This window comes from Piliocolobus tephrosceles, chromosome 19, assembly GCF_002776525.5.
Source record: "Piliocolobus tephrosceles isolate RC106 chromosome 19, ASM277652v3, whole genome shotgun sequence".
NCBI lineage: Eukaryota > Metazoa > Chordata > Mammalia > Primates > Cercopithecidae > Piliocolobus > Piliocolobus tephrosceles.
In genome coordinates this window covers 40,161,616-40,177,966 of record NC_045452.1, presented here as the reverse complement: position 1 = coordinate 40,177,966, position 16,351 = coordinate 40,161,616, and the positions used below count along the sequence as shown (strand labels likewise).

The 16,351-nt window shown below is 47.4% G+C and overlaps 1 long non-coding RNA gene across 1 annotated transcript; it reads right to left on the bottom strand.

Annotated features, from left to right (window-relative positions):
* Positions 1-4,968: 4,968 nt before the first annotated feature.
* LOC111524351 lies at positions 4,969-8,293 on the bottom strand. The gene is made up of 3 exons (XR_002725762.2): positions 8,229-8,293; positions 7,971-8,085; positions 4,969-6,382 (listed from the first exon to the last, which is right to left on the bottom strand). It is a non-coding gene; the product is annotated as an uncharacterized LOC111524351 (long non-coding RNA).
* Between the last annotated feature and the right edge of the window lie 8,058 nt (positions 8,294-16,351).

The following is a 16,351-nucleotide window of genomic DNA, read 5'->3' as shown; positions in this document are numbered from 1 at the left end:
ACAATCTGAGCCTCCCCATAAAACTAGCCCTCTAATTGTTGTGGTTTAACAGCCTCAGACCTCAGGCTGGGTGGAGAGGAGGGCAGGTCTCGCAGAAGCCAGACACAGCCACCCCCGCAGGCAGCCAGGAGCCAACACAGTGCAAATACAACCAGCTCAGTCCTACAGCTCCTGTTCGGTTTACCGAGAATACCACCTCCAAAGCCATTCACAAGCGTGAGGTCACTCCAGTGAGAAAACAAGTAAAGCTGAGCTGTTGACAAAAATATCCCCAACCATCTAACCAAATAGTAAGCCCAGCATTATTCTATTCCAGTAAAAACCCAATGACATAGGCTAGGGCCACAGTTACTATCCCTTTGGTTGATGATTGCAGTGAGGTTTAGGAAAGTCCTACAGCTTACAGGAGGTCAGACAGCCACAGCAGCAGCCCCGGGCAGCCCGGGGCCAGGTTCTAGACCAATGCACAGCCCACACGCCTTTTTCAAAACTAAAAAGGAAGCACACTAGCACCTTCTCCTCCATTCTAAACTCCTGTCACTTCCCGAGAGACCAGGTAAGGCTCTCCTGGATGTCTTCACAGAGTAGGCTTCATACGGGGTCAGCCTTGACCTCCATTCATGCAGTCAGGCATGGCAAAACAAAGCCTGAACACAGCGTTCAACAAACAGACCCTGCGCCCAAGCTTGGAAGTTCCTAGTTAGGGCTGGTGATGGACGACGGCCCTGAGAAGTTCATTCTGTTTGAACAAAAGAGGCCGTGTCAATTTCAGAACCATTTATCTCTTCAATCATGCATAGTAATGTCCTCCATGCCTGTCTCGTGGAGGATCATCCAAAGGGTGATAGCATCAGAGCTTTGATCTTGGATTTTTGTGTCATCTATTCTGCCAATTTCTGATTCATTCCTCTCAACAGTTTTGCCACCGTCTTTTCCTGGATCAGGTAAAGCAAAATCCAGATCAGCCCAGGCCTGTTTGCAAACAGAAATGCAGAAATGCTAAGTCTCAAAGATTCTGTCCTGCCCAAGGAGTGTCCTTACTTTACACAGAAATGGAGCGAAGCCTCCTGCACCTGCTCCGTGGGCTCGTGTGCACACTGAACCCAAAGCTGCTTTCTGGGCTCACCATGTAGTCTCTCTACTTGAAGCCCCCAACCAGCTCCACCCTGTGATGTCCCCACTATGGGTCCACCTCACAGTGCTGACATTCATCCCCCCTTTGAGGACATTCTGAGTGTCAGGGTCTGGGCTTAAACCTTTGCAAGGGCGTGTTTGTTGTGACTCTAACTTTCTTCTCATGGAAACTGAACTCTTATGTCTAATGAAGATGATAGCGATGTCAAACACCCCCTTCACTTTTTTGTGGGTGACCAAAACCTCATGCATAGGGACCCAGCCCACTGCCTTATGCAGGGTGGTGGGCATGCAGAAATGTTTGTGGGCTGGATTTGAAAAGCTCCCACTTCGAGGATTAGGGGTCCATTACATCCTGTGTTGTAATGTCAGAGCAGAAGGCTGAATCAGAGAGAATCTGAAAGGAGAAATTGCAAGCATCGCTGCTGATTGCTTTGCCTTGTGTCTGGTGGTATCGCTGTGCCTGAATCCACATCACTAACAATGGCCAGCTGTCTTATGCCACCTACACTTGTGGTCAGGGGAGGCAAGGTCTGACATCAGAAAGGAGGGCAAGAGGTCTGGGAAGGCAGAACCAACATCCCCTCCAAGAAGAGAGAACCGGCCTTCCTGCAAGGTCTACCCTTGGTGGCCCTACCCAAGGCCCACGTGACCTCTCTTCCCACTGAGCCCTCTAATCTCCCCACACACCCATCTACACCCCCTTATGGGCCCAGCCACCATCTTCCTAATATTGCCTTCCTTGATGGGCAGTGCTCATCACGGCTGCTAAGAGAGTGAGCAGCTTACGTCAGCATAGCCTGTCGGTAAATGCTAGGTGATTGAAGGAAGGAAGGAAGGAAGGAAAAAGGAAGGATGATGTGTTCTCACATCTGTCTGCTAAAACAATAAAAAGTCATTGCTTTTGTCATGCTGTGATCACCAAGCCCCCTTTCCTGCCCTTAACTCCAGGAAGCTGGACTCCAGCTCAATCCTGCCCTTACACAAAGGCAAGCCCAGTAGGCCCTTGCCATGTTGTTGTTGGTGTTGTCCTTGTTAACCCGAGTGTTGGGGCTGCTGGGAGAGGAACCCAGAGGGAGATCAGTGGCTTAGAAGGGCCTAGACCCAGCCAGTCTCCAACAGCGCGTGAGGACAGAGAAGAGGAGGTTGTCGTGCCGGGAAGGGTGAGCACAGCCTCCCCAGAGAGGTGTGAAGCAGGAACAGGTGTGTTTCCGCCCACCTGCACTCGCGCCCCTCCGCAGGGCCCCAGCCTGCGTTTTATGCCCCAGCCTTGTCTTCAGGGCTTCCCACCCCTTTCACTTTGTCCATTAGAGCCCTTAGCCCGGTAATGATGGTTATTTGAAACTCCCCATCTGATCATTCCAACCTCTCTGCCACATCTGAGTCAGATTCTGATGCTTGCTCTGTCTCTTGTAACTCCTTTTTTTAAAAATATCTTTTAGATCCCCTTGTAATATTTTATTCAAAACCAGATATGTTGCACTGGGTAAATGGAACCCAGTGCTGCTTCCCGCAGAGGCTTTTGCTTGCCTAAGTTGTGATACTCTGAATTTACCTGTCTGCCTCTCCAGTTTTGGGGTCAGCGGTTTGCCCTGTGACCTCAACTCCCTGACAGATCTAAGAATTGCTGCTTTGGGATTTGGTCAGGCTCTTTTCTTACTGTGTGTATAGGAGTGATGATGTCCAAGCTCTTCCCATGCCAGACCAGAAACTGCAAATGTCTCTATTCTTTCCATTCCCAGAATCCGCTCACCTTCTGGTATCTATGGCATTGCCTCCGAGGCTCTGATGACCGTGAACTCCACGTGGGGACCCTCTCCCTTCCCCACTCGCCGTTTCTATGTTTGCAACCTCTGTTAGTTCTACTGAAAGGCTCTTTCCTCTAACAGAGCTTTCCCTGACACTCTGACTAAAACTTTGGATGCCCCCGCTCCATCCCCATCTTGACGCCTCAGATGCACGTCAGTCCCATCATTGAGCACTGTCTTCTGAGACGGAAGGCACCTTGAGCACACAGCATGGGGCCTGGTCATCTTCCCTCTCCTAAGAGTGGATGCTTCACCAAATATTAGCAAGATAAATATCTATGACTTTAATATCTCAATACAGCTGCTTGGGGTGGAAATTAAGAATATGAGGACATGGATCAATATAAAAGAAATCACTGAATTGTGGCATTAGGAATTATCTTCAGAATTTGAGAAAGGGGCCTGCCACAGTGGCTCATGCCTGTAATCCCAACATGTTGAAAGGTCTAGATGGGAGGATCACTTGAGTCCAGGAGTTCAAGATCAGCCTGGGCAACATGACAAAACTCCATTTATACAAAAAATACAAGAATTAGCTGGGCTCAGTGGTATGCACTATGCACCTGTGGTGCAGGTAGGCTGAGGTAGGAGGATCATGTGAGCCCCAGGAGTTCAGGGCTGCAGTGAGCCGTGATCACACCACCATACTCCAACCTAGGCAACAGAGTGAGACCCCATCTCCAAAAATGAAACAAAACAAACTAACGAAAACAGAATTTGAGAAAAGGAAAAGAGCAAAGTAGAGAGGCAGGAGAGACAAGGGGGCAGAGAGCTGAAAACCGTGAAGGCAGATGGGAGGCTGGAACCCAGCAAATGGCCCGTGAAGGATGCTTTTAAGCACAGAAATACGTTTCCCAAAGTTGTTGGTGTTGCTGGAGCATAAATGCTCTAGGTCCCCAAGCCACTGGCCAAATCTGCACACACACACACACAATGCTTTGTGTGCCTCGTGTGTGAGTGTTTTATAATGGAGTGTATTTATAATGAACTCCAGGTCTCAGGAGGCACAGAAAGAAATGGAGATTGTGCATGTGTGCAGGTGATGAGATAGTCCCTAAACAGAACCAACTCAGACAAAGCAGGAATTCAGAGGAATTGGACTTCCCGTGACCAGCAGAGTGGGTTTGACGCAGCCTAGCATTTAAGAAGCCAAGTTACCACAGCTGACATCTGTGAACAGACGCATGAAAGAACAAATGAATGAACTCACGCAACATTCAGAGAGGGCTCGATGTGTGGGCTCCATTTGTGATGTGAGGGTCAAGACTGGCCATGGGATAGAGCGTCAAAGAAATACCAATCGAGGCAGAAGCCGTATGGAGAAAGGAGGCCCGGGCAGGTCTGTCTGTTCCGTTGTATTTTGCAAAGCAGACTTCATCTGTGCCAAACAGGGAGAACTGATAGGGATTTGCAGCTACAATCGGTCAGCCATGAGCTAGGCAGCGATGCAGATGAAAAACAAAGACAATCTGACCACTGGATTCCTGGCCAGCCTGCTATGTGGGTCTTCTGGGAACCCAGGGTGACTGGTCCTCAGAGCCTGGGCTCAGGAATGGCCAGGAGTGGGACCACCTGCCTGGGTCATAAGCCCACCCTCACCTGTGTGCCAGCCTAGACTGGCAGGCTGCCCAAAGTTGATTAACCTGGGATTAGAGCTAAACAGTCAATCTTCCTACCTTTCTCTCTCTCTCTCTCTCTCTCTCTGTTTCTCATTTCTATTATTTCTTACCTGGAGCCAAAGTCCCGAGAAGCCTGCACCCTCATATCCCATCTGTAAATCTTCTAGCCAGATGTCCCTTCGATAATCGCATTATACAATGCAAGAAAGAAACCCAAGATATTCCCCCAAATACATAATACAATGTTAATGTAACTGCTGGGAGACATCACCAGAGAATGCATGGAAACTCTACAAAAGCAAAGCAAATCCAAACAAAAAACCTTCTGCACAAGGCCAAGGAGCTGAAGTAAGTTAAAATGAAACATCAGTAATATTGCTTGGGAAAACAAAGAATCATATAACACATGGCTTCTAAAAGAAATTTATTGAATGCTTTCAGACAGCTTGAACAACAGGGCTTGGCAGATTAACAGCCGTAACCGTACCTGCAGGTGTATATCAAGTTCAGACATCTGATGCCAGGTCCCAGACCCTGGGAAGGCCAGAAGGCCCAATATTAGACATAATCATTCTTGCTTAATGCCTTTTTCAAAACCCATGTAATTCATTGCTGGGGTTGTATTTCATGTTTAGGTTGTCTGGCTTTCTTTGTTCTTAAGAAAACAAGCAACCAATACCAGCAGGCCAAACATTCTTTAGAATCATGAAACCATAGAATGTTACCACTGGGAGGCATCTTGGAAATTCAGACTCCAATTCTTCTGTTTTTCAGAAAAGCTAACTGGGGCTCAGGGAAAGAAAGCAAGTGGTCTCTTGGGCCAGAGGAAGGAGGAATCCGAAAGAAGGAAGGGACAGCCCTTGGTAAAGAACCGGACTCTAGAGGGCACACAAAATACTGCTTCCTGGTTTCACACCACCTAGACTTCATGATAACGACGACACCCACTGTGTGATTTTTATTTCCAGTTTACAAAGAGCTCTCAGCTGGAATTTCTTTTGACATTCACAATCTGTCTCTAAATGCATGGATATGACCTGCATATTTCAGAGTAGGAAACCACCATGTAGCGAGATTGGACCAGGATTCCAAGGAGTGGGGCTTAGTTAGTCACATCCTTTGCAGTTTTGAGAGTTGAATGGTCACTAGTATGAACAACGACTGTCCCAGGCAAACCAGAGGGCTGGGTTACCCCACCTGTGCCCCAAGCCCATGCCAGTCCCATTCAGCCATGTGGCTCCCAATCCCACCCTCCATTGCATTAGGCCTCATATTACTCAGAGCACTTTTATGGCTCTCTGTGCCAAGTAACCCAGTGAGTTGGGCAGGGTGGACCTGCTGTATCATCTACACAAGAAGAAATAGAGTGTTCAAAGTCTGCTTTTCTGAGGCCATGTAAACCACGAAAACCGTGCAAAGGCATTAATTCAAATGCACATCCAGGGATCTGTAGTCCTGGGTACATCAGGGTACCTTGGGCCTGCTGTAGATCCGGATGTCTTAGCAAATCCAGAGTTCCTTATTCCTGTTCTGACATTCTCTTTCCCACATACCTTTACTCCACCCAGGGAAGGAGAGAGGAAGGAAATATTTAATAGATTGTAACATATGAGATCCCCCAAAAAAGTGTTTTTAAGTTAAAGAAATCAATGATGAGGGGAGGGAAAAGGGACCTACCTTCAGTTCAGCCTTCAGGCAAATTTCCAAAAGGCCAGCATTTTGGAGTCAGCTCTGGGACAGCAGCCCCATAACACTGAGTCTTGGGGGAGATGAGAAGGGTCTCAAGTCCCAACAGTCACGGAGCCCTCAGCTAGTGGTGTCCTAAAAAGAATAAAGCCTCAGCTTGGTCAGGTCGGCTCTCTGGGCCAAATGGCAACCTGAACTGGAGGCCCCAAACCTGGCAGCTCATGGAAATCACTTGGAAGCAGGGGTTATCCCAGATCTGCAGAATCAGACTCTGGTTTGAACCAACTCTCCAGGCAATTCCAACGAGCAGCCAGATGAGAAGCAGGGATTTGAACAAGACTTCATTACTATTACAATTATGTCAAGTCATTTCTAAAATCTCCCTCTTCTTTCGCATGAGCTAATGAAAGAAAACCCACTTAATACCATTTTTTACATAAACTATGATTGCTTTTTTTTTTAACAACGTAGGTTTAGGGAATTTAGGGTGAAGCATGGGTTTGGGAAGCAGGACCTGAGCTGAGACTTTGGCCTTGACCCTAATAAGCAGTATGAGACCTCAGGCAAGACATGTGACCTTCCCAAACCTTGGTTTTCGTAACTGAAATGGTGATGATGATTGAATGAGCAGTGCAGGGTTACTGTGAGAGTCGAATTATATAGTTTTTATAAACTGCCTTGTGCACTGGGAGCATTTGGAAAATGGAAGCTTTTAGGAACATTGTTGTGTTGTCTCTATGTTTGGCAATGTGGGCAGTTCACAATGTGAAGGGTAATTTTTGCTTCTCTCACTGTATCACCATGTCAGCAGCCCAGTGTGAGCCAGCACAGTTGAGCATAGGCTCCCTACACTCTACTCTCAGCCCTGCAGTCTAAGACAGCGTCTTGTGGGGCTGAGTCTAAAGCAACTGCAGGGGCACAGATAAGTCCTTTTATTGGGCATTTTCCCCAGCTCAGGGTCAGACACGGACGATCTGGGGTAACTAAGGAAATCCCCTCCCACAAGTAAAGTAGGAAAATCGCCATGGCAACCCCAACCTGAAAACAACGTACGACAATGGTGCAGTAGGGGTTTAAAGGAGTGATTGGGAAAGTGTCATGGAAGTGTCTCAGCTAGACTTCGATGAATGCATGGGATTCGTGCAGGAGGTAGAAATGGCAGGAAGGGCTCTCCAGGTAAAGGAACCAGCCTAAAGAAGAGCTCAGAGGTGGGTGTGGTGGGTCTGATGAGACTTCATCAGACTGGTTGGTGCTGCACCCACACTTGGGGGAGGGGAAGAATGTTGTCAGCCCTACCCACCCCCACGCTGCCTCCCCAGCATATTGGGGCTGCCAGGGAGCTGGGATGGGCCCCTTCCTCATCCATGCAGGGTGTTTCATTTCACAGGACGTGGCTGACCTGAACCAAGGCCACGGCTTTGGCTCTACAATTAAGAAACCACCACAGTTCTGATTCTGTGAACAACAGAGGTGTTTATCCCAAGAGTTCTCCAAGTTAGACTGGAGGGTGCCTGTATGCTAGAAGGTTCTATGGAGGCACTGAAGAGGGGTGAAGCCACCATGATGTCAATTAAAGGTGACATCCTAGTCGTGTGGTCGTTCCGATAGACAGCACCAGAGTCAGGTCTGGATTGGTTTAAAAAGGTGGAGTTGGTTTCAAGGGCTACAAAGACAGCCTTCATAACTTTGTTTAAGACTCATTCCATATGGGTTTAATACTTACAGGTCCTGAGAGCTAGATGCTTTGCTTAGGCGCTGAACGCATTGCCTCGCCATCAGAAGCCCCACATTCAAGACCACGAACTGTGAGTCAAATTAAACTTTGAGTGTTCCTTTTCCTGCAAGACAATGGATGCCTCAGTTGAAGAGACAGGTAAGAAGTGCCGAAAAAGAAAGCAAAGCAATCAGCGTTTCAAGATAACGGTCTCATTCCGTGGAATGTGGGCTCCAGGAAGCAGGCATGAGGTCCAGTCTCATTCACCTTTTCGTCACCTGTGTCTGGTAATTGGAAGTGCCCCTATAAACAGTGGTTTGAGGAACGAAGTAAGAGAAACTCCTCTCCATCTAATGAAAGTGAATGTTTCCGTGGGGATTGTGGCTGTTAGGAGTAGCAGGGGCACTTGCTTTGTATTTAGGCTTTTGCATTTCCTTTAGCCCTTAAAAGAACATTCTCTAGGTAGAATATTTATCAGGACTGGCCCTCTTTTGAGAAAAATTGAAATATTGGCACTTAGTATCAAAAGCACAGGAGTGAGAACATGAGGTGTTTGGTTTTCTGTCCTTGAGATAGTTTGCTCAGAATGATGGTTTCCAGCTTCATCCACGTCCCTACAAAGGACATAAACTCATCCTTTGCATGGCTGCATAGTATTCCATGGTGTATATGTGCCACATTTTCTTAATCTAATCTATCATTGATGGACATTTGGGTTGTTTCTATTTTTATATTTTATTTAGAATAATGTACATCTATATTAATAAATGAGATTAACTCCAAAACAAAAAAGCACAGGAGTGCTACTGTGCCCTCTGGGACAGTTTCACATGGAGAAAGCTTGCTTTCCTGACCCTTAGCAGGGTTCCCCAACCTGGAGTTTACCTGGAGGTGCCCATTAGAATGCAGGTTCCCATGCCTACCAAACCTGGGACAGAGCCAAAAATCTGCATTTTAAAAAATAATTTCAATTTTTATTTTCGATTCGGGGGGTACATGTTCAGGTTTGTTATATAGATATGTTGCATGACACTGAGATTTAGGATAGGAATGATCCTGTCACCCAGATACTGGGCATAGCACCCAACAGTTAGGTTTTCAACCCTTGTCCCTGTCTCTCCTTCTCTCCCTTTGGAGTCCCCAGTTTCTATTGTTGCCATTTTTAGGTCCATGAACACCCATTGTTTAGCTCCCATTTATAAGTGAGAACAAGTGGTATTTGGTTTTCTGTTCCTGCATTTCATTCCCTTAGCCTATTGGCCTACAGCTACATCCATGTTGCTGCAAAGGATATGATTTTGTTCTTTTCTATTGCTATGTCATATTCCATGGTGTGTATGTAGCACATTTTCTTTATTCAGTCCACCATGGATAGGCACCTAGGTTGAGTCCCTGCCTTTGCTATTATGAATAGTGCTGATGAACATATGAGTGTGTGTCTTTTTGGTAGAATTATTTATTTTCTTTTGGGCATATACTCAGTCATGGGATTGCTAGGTCAAATGGTAACTCTGTCTTACATTCTTTTTTTTTATTTTTAATTTTTGTGGGTACATAGTAGGTGTATATATTTATGGGGTACATGAGATATTTTGGTACCAGCACACAATGTGCAATAACCACATCATGAAAAATGGGTATCCATCCACTCAAGCATTGATCCTTTGTGTTACAAACAATCCCATTATACTCTCTTCTCTGTGTTAAAAATCTGAAACATATTGGAAAACATGGCTTTTGTTTAGTTTTTTATTTAACTTTTAAGTTCAGGGGTACATGAGCAGGTTTATTACATAGGTAAACTTGTGTCATGGGGGTTTGTTGTACAGATGATTTCATCGCTCAGGTATTAGGCCTAATATCCATGTCAAGTTCTTTGAGCAATCTCCAAGTTGCTTTCCTCAGTGGCTGAACTAATTTACACTTCCGCCAACAGCGTATAAGCCTTCCCCTTTCTCCCCAGCCTCGCCAGCATCTGTCGCTTTAGCCATGCTGACCGGTGTGAGATAGTATCTCACTGTGATTTTGAGTCGCAGGGAATCTGCATGTCCGAAAGTTGCTCAGATGAATCAAGTGAAGACTAACACTTGTGAGCTAGCACTGACTTCTTCAAGCAGCATGCCTGTCACCTGTGACAGCTTCCTCTGGGGAATGTGGTGCCCAGGGCACACAGCCACCTCTCCCAGGACCACCCTTTGACCTCTTTCAGTGGTCAAACCATCCCAGCTACCAACAACTGCAGAGGCAGCAAAACAAAGTAAACCGGGAAGAGAAGCAGGCAAGACCATATATGTGACTAATAAAGTTTCTGGAAAAAAAAAAGGGGGGGGGACCTGTTACTTGTGTCTACAGTGACCCTGACCCCACAGTCAGTGAGTGAGCAGGTTTACAAGTTCTTGAAATAAATGTAAGCAGCACTATGGTATAATTATCTTTTCAAAACTGCATTTCATAACCAGAAGCCTGGCCTCCAGTGGGGCCATTGCCGAGGCACCGTCCACCCATCCCTGGGAGCAGCCCCCAGTGGGCTTCAGATAATCCGCTCACCAACCTTTGCAATCAGCTCTTTATTCCTTCCTGTGTTCCCTCACACCACATTCCTTCAGCTCATTGTGGCATGTCTCCTTTCCCTTGGCAATTAGCCATTATAAAGAAAACCGTTTCACCTCCTGCAAGAAGCCTTCCTAGATTTCAAGAGAGCCGGTTCCTCCCACCTCCCTGCCCCAGCATCCCCAGTGAACAACTGCAGATGCCTAAGTTACTGAAGCCATGCAGGAAGAATAGAAAAACAATGAAAAGGGAATCGAGAAGCAAATGCCAATTTTTTTCTCTGTTTCCTGATGGGCTTCAGCAGACACGGTCTGCAAATGCATAGGCAAGGTGACCTGTGGGCTTTTCCTGCTGGATTAGACAAGCACATCCCAGGGTCAGCCTATGGGACATGGACGCACCTTGGTGCAGGGAACCATACTGAGTGCAGGATGTGGATAGGAAAGGATATTCAGGACTTGTCCCAGGGCGCAGGGGGGTGCCTCTGCCCATTGTCCATGTGTCTGGGCACCTGGGTGATGGAAGATGCCCCACTGGGTCGGGGGACAGGGCTGCCTGCACTGAGCCCCCAGGAGGCTGAAGAAAGTGTTTCCCCACCGCACCCCAGGCTCTGTTTGTGGATTTAGCCAGGTGGCCTCAGAGGGCCGGCTGATCTGGGTGGGCGCAAGGGGTGGTTGTGTAAGTTCAGGGTTCCTGCCTCTCCCCCATCCCCATGGTGTGACTCTGTGGGAGATTTATTGGCATTTTGGCAAATCTCAACTTGGTTCACTGCTGCCTCTTCTTCCCTAAAGACTTTCCAGGACTTCTTGGAGTGTGGGGGTGTTTTCAGACGGAATCTGACAGCACCTCCCCATCTCCCGCACACATACACTCAGCCTCCAATGGTCTCTGCCATGCCAGGTTAGAGGAACCAGGCATGCTGAGTGACCCGGCCACGTCCCCACGTTGTACAACTCGACAGAGAGGCATCGAAGCCACTCTTTCATGAATGAGTCAGGATGACAGGTGGAGAAGGATGTCCCCAGACCCCGGGGTCCCCAGCCCTTCATGGGAGAGATGGGAGCATCCATCGAGCCCTCCCTTAAAAAAAGGCCACCTGCCACTGCAGTTTGGCTTACGCCACAATATAAATTCCAAAGCAGCAACTTGGTGAGAAAGCCAACCAGGGAACCGAAGGCACAGAGGGCAGGGGGAAGGTACCTAGAATGGCCCCGCAGGCCTCCGGCTGCCTTGTGGCTCCGGTGCCCCTGAGGACAGCAGCCCAGGGATGGACTTCAGCGCACTCTCACCCTGTGACTCCCATGCTTTCCCGTGGGTGCTTTCTGGACCTTGATCATGGGCTTCCTCAGTTTCCCCAGCTGTCAGTAAGAACACAGAGTGGGTGATTCTTATCTGGACCAAGGTATGCATACAGATGATTACTATGGCCTCTGAGATTTGCCTACAGCTTGAACCTGCCTCACCTAAAAGGGCACAGGTTATGGAAGTCACCCTGTGTACCTGCCAAGCCCCAGCCTCAATCAAAAGTGCTAAGCAACCCTGGGACAGAGCCAACACTGTCTCTCCTTTCAATGCATGCCAGTCACAGTGAATCCCTCCGCCTGCTGCTGTCTTCTGTAGCCCCTCTCCACGCCCTGTTCTTCCAGCAGCTCCCTGTTGAGGAACCAAGTGTGCCCAGCCAATTTCCCCCAGCACCTACTCCCTAACAAGCCTTGCTCAGGCTGTCATGGTTGGAACGTGAAAGAGTCAGCCTCCCTTTGGAAATTTTTTTCACTAGCATCATCATAAAACACAGATCAATGTTCAAGAAATCCCCCAGCCATGAGGAAATGAAGGAGTTGGGGTTCAATGGCCAGCAACTGCCTTTCCCCCAGTCTTTGAACACAGTTAAAATGTAATCAAGTGCAATGCTCAAAAATGAAGAGTATAAGCTCATTTTCCCAGCTGGTTCAACGAAGCCATTGCAATCTCTGCACATCGGTGGAGAAAATCACAGTCTACCTTCTTGCCTTAGCAAGGGCAGTAGAGTGTTTACAATTTTATCTTGCTAGTTTGAATGCGGAGGTCTGTACCTGGGGGTCACATTTCTCTTTTTTTTTTCTTTTGAGACAGGGTCTCACTCTGTCACCAGGCTGGAGTGCAGTGGCGCGATCTCAGCTCACTGCAAGCCCGCCTCTTGGGTTCAAGCGATTCTCCTGCCTCAGCCTCCTGAGTAGCTGGGATTACAGGTGTGTGCCTGGCAGTCACGTTTCTATGGCAATTCCACAAGACCCCGAGGTGGTGCTATAGTCGGCTGCTCCCTGGTGTTCATTGGAATGCGGCTGCATTTTCTAAATTCCTTTGTCCACTTGTCTGCCTCTCCTTGGCTTCTTTCTCCACAAAATTATTTGTCCAAAAAAAAAAAAAAAAAATGTTGAGTTAACTGAGGATTCTGGTTAGCTGTTCTGCAATTAATGCAGGTGTGATTATACAATACACGTGAACATTGGTCTAGAGCAGCGCCGCCCAGTGGAGCTTCCTGTGCTGATGTTCATGATGCACCCCCTCGGTGCTATGCGAATGGTAGCCCCTCACCACAATGGCAATGGAGGAACTGGATTTTAAATTTTATTTCACTTTATTTTATTTTATTTTATTAGTTTCGAGACAGTCTTGCTCTGTGCCCCAGGCTGGAGTACAGTGGCACGATCTTGGCTAACTGAAACCTCCACCTCCTGGGTTTAAGCGATTCTCGTGCCTCAGCCTCCCAAGTAGCTGGGACTAAAGGCGCGCATCACCGCGCAAGCCCCCCCGCCCGGGTTTTTTTTTTTGTTTCTTTTTTTTTTTTTTTTTTTTTTTTGAGACGGAGTCTCGCTCTGTTGCCCAGGCTGGAGTGCAGTGGCACGATCTCAGTTCACTACAAGCCCCGCCTCCCAGGTTCACACCATTCTCCTGCCTCAGCCTCCCAGGTAGCTGGGACTACAGGCGCCCGCCACCTCGCCCGGCTAGTTTTTTGTATTTTTTAGTAGAGACGGGGTTTCGCCATGTTGCCCAGGCTGGTCTCGAACTACTGAGCTCAGGCAATCCACCCGCCTTGGCCTCCCAAAGTGCTAGGATTACAGGCTTGAGCCACTGCACACGGCAACTTTAATTATTTTAAATCTAAATAACCACATGTTCTTTGTGGCTAGCTTCCTGGATGGAGCCAGAAGAACAATGATAGGCAGCTCACGGGAGCACTGGGCAGGAGGCTGTCTGGATTCAAATACAGCAGCCCTATGCTGTCCACCTGTGGTTGTGGGAATTCACTGAAACGACTTAGAGGGAGCCCCACGCTCAGTGTGGGGCACAGTGTAAATTCTCAGGAAAGCGAGGCTGTGCTGTTCTGACGGAACCCAAGGTTTGGGGGCTAGATTAGGCCACCTTCAGCTTCTGTCATCCCCCTGATTTCCACGCTCCTTCAGGCTCTTCCTAACTCAGGCATTGTAGCAGGCTGGCTTGTGTCCTCAAAAAGGATATGTTTAAGTCCTAACCCGTGGTACCTGTGAATATGACCTTGTTTTGAAATAGGGTTTTTGCAGATGTGATTAAAGGTCTTGAGATGAAATCATCCTGGATTGAGGGTGGGCCCTCCATCCAATGACTGGGTGCTTTTAAGAAGAGAGGACACACAGGGAGCTACAGAGAATGTCAGGTGAAGTAAGGGACAAGATTGGAATGATGCACCTACAGGCCTGGGGACCCCGAGACACGCTTGGAGCCACCAGAGTGAGGGGGGAGCCATGAACGAATTCTCCCTAGAAGCTTCGGAGGGAACATGGCTCTGCTGACTCGTTGGTTTCAAACTCTGCACTCCAGGACTGTTCAAGAATCCCTTTCAGCTGTCCAAGCCTCCTAGCTTGTGCTATTAATAATTTGTTATGGCAGCCCTAGGAAGCTAAGACAGGTGCCGTGAGTTCCCCTCGCTGAAAACCAGACTTCCTTATTTGGTGTCTTCTTTGGGAAAATATTTAGAATGGAATGGACCCATTATATGAGGATAGGTCCATCTAAAAAGAACCTCAAGAAGTTGCAGGGAGCCGAGATCGCGCCTCTGCACTCCAGCCTGGGCGACAGGGCAAAACTCCGTCTCAAAAAAAAAAAAAAAAAAAAAAGAACCTCAACATTCCATTGTGTTTGACTCCTTGAAAGGAGTTAAATTTCTTTATTTGTAACTTTTATTTTAAGTTCAAGAGTACAAGTGCAGGTTTATTATACGGGCAAACTTGTGTCGTGGGGGTTTGTTGTACAGATGATTTCATCACCCAGGTATTAAGCCTAGAACCCACTAGTTGTTTTTCCTGATCCTCTTTTTCCTCCCACCCTCCAGAAGTCCTCAGTGTGTGTGGTTCCCCTCTATGTGTCCATGTGTTCTCATTATTTAGCTCCCACTTATAAGTGAGAACCTGTGGTGTTTGGTTTTCTGTTTCTGCGCTAGTGTGCGAAGGATAATGGCCTCCAGCGCCATCCATGTCCCTGTAAAAGACATGATCTCATTCGTGTTTATGGCTGTGTAGTATTCCATGCCGTGTATGCACCACATTTTCTTTATCCAGTCTACCACTGATGGGCACTTAGGTTGATGCTGTGTTTGCTATTGTGAATGGTGCTGCAATGAACATTCACTTACATGTGTCTTTATAATAGAATGATTTATATTCCTTTGAGTATATACCAAGTAATGGGATTGCTGGGTTGAATGGTATTTCTGTCTTTAGGTCTTGGAGGAATCCCCACACTGTCTTCCACAATGGCTGAATTAATTTACACTCCCACCAACAGTGTAGAAGTTTGAAAGGGGTTACATTCCTTAGCCTCATCATGAGGACCTGGTTCAGCGAGCAGAGTTGAGGGAAGGTAAAACAGGACCTGGAAATGGCCAGAGCTAGAGCACCACCCGAGTTGCCAGGCCAGGCTGGACTCTGCACATGAGGTTGTCCGGGGCGGGGCAGGGCAGGGCCAGTGCATGCCTGGAGCTGCCACCATTGTATCACAGAACACGGGGACTTAACCTGGGTGAGGAGTCAGGAGGTCTGTGAACTTAGATGAGAAAGAAATTCCATTTTCATTTTCCCTGACTTCTAACTACTAATTGGCCTTTTCTTCCATTAGGAGCACAGGCAACGAAACACACGGTGGGGGACACACCTGTGATTGTCGAAATCACGGATATTTTCATACTGCATTGCAGCTGTTGCAGGTATGGTCAATAACTTTCATCCTTATCTCTGCTTTGTAATTATGGTAGTTATAAGGTGGACAACTCAGTCTTGTCTTAAGCTATTAATTAAAAAGCACGTGCACTATCATATCACAGTTTGGGGGGGGGTGGGGATGGTTACGTTTTGTTACATTTTGTTAGCTATATTTTAACATACTGGTTTCCTTGGGAAGCCCATGTGCTTTATTTCATGCATTTGAAGTCTGAATTCTGAGAAAGGGTCCATAGGCTTCCCCAGGCTGCCACAGGGGTTCGTGACACAGAACAGGTAAGAGCCACTGGCATGGACGATAGAAACCTACACCAATGCTGTTGCATCACTTTTGAGACGAGCTCTGTGCGATTGGAGTTTTTTAAAGATGCACTGTCACTTGAGGAAGACAGGTGATCTTCCTGTGGCACAAATAGAAGCAAAGCGATTTCTCTCTTTCTCTGTAGAGCAACACCATTGATAAACGGCCGATAATCTCCACCAAATTGGCAGCAGGCATATTCATCTTTGTGAATTGTTTTACTATGACGCTGTCTCATTTCCAGGAATCAGACGGTTAAAATGATATATTTTTGTGGTTTGGCATTTGCAGCTTTGCTCTGGCTTCGC